The sequence below is a fragment of the Octopus bimaculoides genome, chromosome 4 (assembly GCF_001194135.2).
Source record: "Octopus bimaculoides isolate UCB-OBI-ISO-001 chromosome 4, ASM119413v2, whole genome shotgun sequence".
In the NCBI taxonomy this organism is placed as follows: Eukaryota; Metazoa; Mollusca; class Cephalopoda; order Octopoda; family Octopodidae; genus Octopus; species Octopus bimaculoides.
This window is the reverse complement of record NC_068984.1, coordinates 26,409,115-26,414,997: the sequence shown is the minus strand read 5'-3', so window position 1 is coordinate 26,414,997 and position 5,883 is coordinate 26,409,115. Positions and strand designations below refer to the sequence as shown.

The window sequence follows — 5,883 nt, the reverse complement described above, 5'->3', positions numbered from 1 at the left end:
CATACACGCGCATACATACATGCATACATACATACATGCATACATACATACATACATACATACATACATACATTCATACATACATTCATATATGTGAGTGTATGTGTAAGTATGAATATGTATATGTGTATGTATATAATATGTATATATGAAAAGTGTACATATATTTCTAAATTATAATTCTTAGATCATAACAATATTTAATAAGGAAAAAGTGATATTCTCATACATAAGTACGAAAACATGTAATTTTTTTGTGTATGTGTACAAATGAAGAAACAGTGATATCCTTATCTGTGATGGTTTCATTGACGAGAAGGACTTTTTTAAAGTTCATTGTAAATTGTTAAGAAAGAAGGGAGTACACAGGCGGGAAGTTGAGTTTTCTATATAAAGTTGTCTTATTCAGTGAATTATTATAAGACAGTATTGACATAAGTATACAACATCCTCCATCATTTTATGACCTCAGTTCATTATTTGGAACAAGAACAACATACAAAAGGTAATGTATACTTTGATATCCACAAAACACTCGTATTAAATGAATGCAAAATATTTCAGTAACAAAATATCTAATCAGCAATCTACAGGAACGGAAGATGTTTAACTTTTTGTGAAGAATGTGAAATAAATGTCGAAAAGAAACAAACAAAAATGTTCAATATATGAAGAAGAGATACACTAAAACCATTGATAGTTTTCAAATGCGTAATAGATGTATAATAAGATCATCATAACAACGTTGAAACTAATGAAATAGGTGCTTAGAACATTTTTTTGCAACACTTCGTTGTTAATTAAGTTGCCTGTCTTTTTAGTCAACAGCTGAGTTTAGCATCAGAACAAATACACTATAGAGTTTGTGATATAGTTGCCTGCATAGACTGTAATCAATCATAATACGTCTTAAAGGAGTGTCAGATGTTTTAGAAGACCTGGCTTACCGTTTAAATGCTAGTTAGTGTAAGACATTCAAAATTAAATTCTTTTCTTCAGCACATCCTCTGTCTTTCTAAGCGTTTTGTCTTCGTCTTTAGAAATGAATTACTGACAAATAATTAGAAGATTTGGATAATGTTGTTTCATTTAGCACATGGTTTTCAGTGGATGAGGCATCACTATAATGAAATAGACAAGCCCGAAGTCGTTAAAATCACAGAAAGAACGAAAACCAGAAAGAAAAAATATATTTTAAAAATAATCCTTTTATTTTCTTTATATTATTCGTCAAATGCTCATGGTTTTATGAGTCGAACTAATGGCTTACTTTGTTCGTGACATCTAACCTACATTCACAACATCGAACTGGTAGCTCTCTTTTTCGCAACTGTAAAACCTTATCTAGTTATGTCAATCCTCTGTGCAATCTGTTACTTTCTAAGCCCACGTTATGATTCATGACTGTGACTCTATGTGTATTACTTATCATTATAAGTTTTGGGGGTGCAAAAGTGATGTAAGCAAAGTTTAGCGGATCCAGCCAGCTAAACCAGATTCACAAAACCAGACCGCAGGTTCGAATGATCAAAAAATTCTTCTTATTATTATTATTATTATTATCTCTTTATCATAGGTTATATTGGAGCTCCTGGAATCTTGCATGCGTAGCCGGCTTACTACCTGCAGCCTACGGCACCATGCTATTCGTTCTTTTCAGCTATCTAATACTTTCCTGATTATTCTAGCCGTGCCAAGGAAGCAAACCTTTTGCAACAGTTCTATTGAGCACTCTGCTCCAATTTTATTTATATTCCTTTTGGTACCTTCTCATACTGTTCCAAAGACCCAATAATAATTGGCACTATCTTCACCTTCTTCTTCTTCTTCTTCTTCTTCTTCTTCTTCTTCTTCTTCTTATTATTATTATTATTATTATTATTATTATTATTATTATTATTATTATTATTATCATTATTATTATTATTATTATTATTATTATTATTATTATTTTTATTATCATTATTATTATCATTATTATTATCATTATTATTATTATCAGTAGTAGTAGTAGTAGTAGTAGTAGTAGTAGTAGTAGTAGTAGTAGTAGTAGTAATATCATTATTATTCACTGCAGAGTACAAAGGACACATTTTCAAACGCTCTAAGTTGGTGCAGTTGCAAACATTTATCTACACCGGTTTGGTGCGTTTTTGCATTATTTATTTTATTCCAAGTTGGCAATAGAAACACCAGAAACCTATTACTGGTTTTCTATTGTTATTTAGCCCCTCGAGGGACTATATTTGGCCCACCAAATAAGTTCGATGGGCGTTTAATTCAATTTAATCAAACACAACTCAACAAGATGGCGGAGTGCGTCTTGGAAGAGTTGAGAAAAAAAGAATCTGGTGATTGCTGAAGATTTCCCTCCGCTTCCCTCCGTTACTGGCAACAATACAGGAGAGGGGGGAGGAGAAAAACGAGTCTGTAACAGTACAAAGTCCACCTCGTAGTAACAGCAACAACTGTAGCAATGACAACAGCAGCAACAGGGACAGCCGCAGTAGTAGTAGTAGTAGTGGTAGCAACAACAACAACGAAAGAGACAGCAACAACGAAAGAGACAGCAACAACGAAAGAGACAGCAACAGCTGTGGCAGCAGCAATTGCAGCAACAGCAGCAATAGCAAAAGTGACAACAGCAGCACCAATAAAACCAACACCAACAACATCGACAAAAACAACAACAACAATAATGGCAGCAGCCGTAGCAGCAGCACATTTTACCCGTTGGGTGGTTGGTGTTGGAGTTGGTATTGGTGGTGTTGTTTCTGTTGCTCTTGTTCTTGTCTTTAATTCATAAACGTCGACTCTTACTCTCTTTACTCTTTTACTTGTTTCAGTCATTTGACTGTGGCCATGCTGGAGCACCGCCTTTAGACCAGCAAATCGACCGCAGGACTTATTCTTTGGAAGCCTAGTACTTATTCTATCGCTCTCTTTTGCCGAACTGCTAAGTTACAGGGACGTAAACACACCAGCATCGGTTGTCAAGCGATGTTGGGGGACAAACACAGACACACAAACATATACATACACATACATATATATATATATACATATATACGACGGGCTTCTTTCAGTTTCCGTCTACCAAATCCACTCACAAGGCTTTGGTCGGCCCGAGGCTATAGTAGAAAACACTTGCCCAAGGTAGTATAAAAAGAAAATAATTAACCTCAGTAAACTTCTCACTTTCTAAAAGCTCACTCTCCCGGAGAGCTTTTAGTGGATAAGATCTTGGAAAAATCGACACATAAACAAAACATGCAGATATGAAAGCACACGTGCATCAGTGTAATAAATTTGCACAGTGAACACAAATACACACTCTCATTCACATACACTGTACGAAGTGGAAGCACTCATGGACATGTATATGTGAAAAATAATTCTACACAAAAAAGAACTACACAATACACTCTGAGATAGCTGCAGGTGTATATATAAAGAAACTATTTACAGACAGATGAAAGATTAAAAATAGTTTTAGCACAATTTGGAGAAAACTTATGGCAAGAATCGCAACGATAAAGTTTGTGCTGTGACCCTCATTACGGATCTCTTTTGTACTTCGGATGTTTGGACGGTGATAAATAACAACAGTCTATATGATAACGTTATAAAAATTCATAAAGAAAGCAAGGGGACTTATACATATATATATATATATATATATATATATATAGTTGATAGTTGAAAATATGTGTAAAAAAAAATATAAAAAGTGGAAGAGAAATGCCTTCGTTTCATATAGTTTAATATCTTTTTATAAATATATACATATATACATAAATATATACATATTATATAGATATATTTTATGTATATTCTTTTTACACATATTTTCAACACATAATTTTGCCACAGGGTGTATACTGAATCTTCAGTCTCTTTACACCTTGTATATTTTTATATTGCTATATATATATATATATATATATTAAACACACACACATATATATATATATATACACATATATATTAATAACAGACAACCAGAGTGATACTTTCGAGTGTAGCAGAATTAATATTCTCCAAAGTTGGAGGCAAGTTTGAAAGAAACAAAAGGGTGTTGGATCAGATCCCTTACAAAATTTAATTTTATTTCTGCCTTTCAAGTTTAAACCCTGCTTCTTTTATCTTTCCTCCTTTAAAGGAGAATCAAATATGTTCTAGTCATATGGTGTGATGTATACACTTGGCTATATTCTCATCATTATAGCATCGTATGTTATTGTGACTCTTCATCTGAGAAGGTCATGCATTAAACTCGACTCGGAAGCGGAAGGAAACCGTTTATTACTTATTAATGAAAGCCTACAAACAGAAATGTCTTTATTCTGAAAGAAACCATAGATCTTCATTATTATATTAGAATATTGAGATTTTCGTTCTAATATGTTTACATTAAATTTCGCTAGAGTTGTCTCTTCCTTTTATCGTTCTAAGAAATAAGTGCCGGCCAAGCACTATGACGTGAAAGTGCATGGTCTAGTGATTAGAGTATAACACTCAAGATCGCAGGTCGCAGGTTCGTTTTCTGGACAGGGTGGTGAGTTGTGTTCTTCAGCAAAACACTTCATTTCAAGTTGCTCAGTTTACTCATCCGTAAATGAGTAACCATACGACGGACTGGCGATCCTTTCAGTGAGAATGTTTTGATTTCGATTACATATACCCCATACAAATCAGGTAACCAGCCCTATGAATCATAAGACTCAAGATGGCAACATCTAAGCGTTGATGACGATGAACTACTACGGTCAAGTTGATATCATCATCTCTGCCCTACTGCAAATTTTGTCCTTGTGGTTAAGTTAGAAATTAATATATTTACGTCGAACTATTGACTGAAATGTTCTAACGTACTTTCTAATATCTCGATGCATCTGGTGTCACCAGTATTTAGATACATCAATCTGGGTAGTCTTCCATGCATATGGTTCTGTATATTGTTATTACTATGACATCATGCCACATAGGACGGTAGTAGCTTGCTGACATTTTGCAACAGCTGTTGAGGATGTGGGAGTTACAGCCATATGTTAGTATGCATGTACGTATAAATGTTTTTTATTCATATATTTACTATTAATATTGTGTCTACGTAAATCTTTAATGTTTTTCTACGAATCTACGTATAATAATTATATGCTCTTGAGATAGAAAGAATTGTGCTCTTATTTTAGTCATTTCTCTTTAATTAAAGAGATACTGCCATCCGAGATATTTTTACACTTATTCATAGCAACACATCAAGTTTTACTATTATATTGTTATCTTTGCGTAAGTTTTACTCGTGCCACGCCAGCCCAACCAACACCGCCAACAACACCACTACCGTCTCCCCATCAACACCAGCCCCCTCCGACGACGATCTTACTATCACCAGCTTCACCACTAACATCAACACGAAAGACCCAACTAACTCCACCAACATTTACACCACAGTCATCATCACCATCATTAAGAACCCCACTAGTATCTCTATCACCACCGCCATCACTAACACACCCCACTCATTCCACCATTACACGCACAGAAGCAACTGTTCACCATTCCAACTTAATCTCATAGCATTATTTCAGGTTATTCAAAACAACTTACAATTTTATCAGCGCTTCATCAGCAAAAATAATGATACTCTGAACATTATAAAACAGATTTCTCTTTATCTCCTATGATACGTCATAATAACAGTTACAACAAATAACAATAATACATACGCACATACTCACCTACACACACACACACACATATATATATATATATATACATACATACACGCACACACACTCATACACACACATACACACACACATATCTATCTATCTATCTATCTATCTATCTATATATATATATATATATATATATATA

General features: G+C 34.0%; 1 long non-coding RNA gene across 2 annotated transcripts in view; it reads right to left on the bottom strand.

Moving 5' to 3' along the window:
• LOC106875958 (uncharacterized) overlaps nt 1–5,685 on the bottom strand; it is a 12,573-nt gene extending 6,888 nt beyond the window's left edge. For both annotated transcript variants that reach the window (XR_008264032.1, XR_001410182.1), the window contains exons 1-2: nt 5,614–5,685; nt 948–1,121 (exon numbers count right to left, since the gene is read on the bottom strand). This is a non-coding gene — a long non-coding RNA (uncharacterized LOC106875958). The remainder of the gene's footprint in view (nt 1–947; nt 1,122–5,613) is intronic.
• Nucleotides 5,686–5,883: the final 198 nt, after the last annotated feature.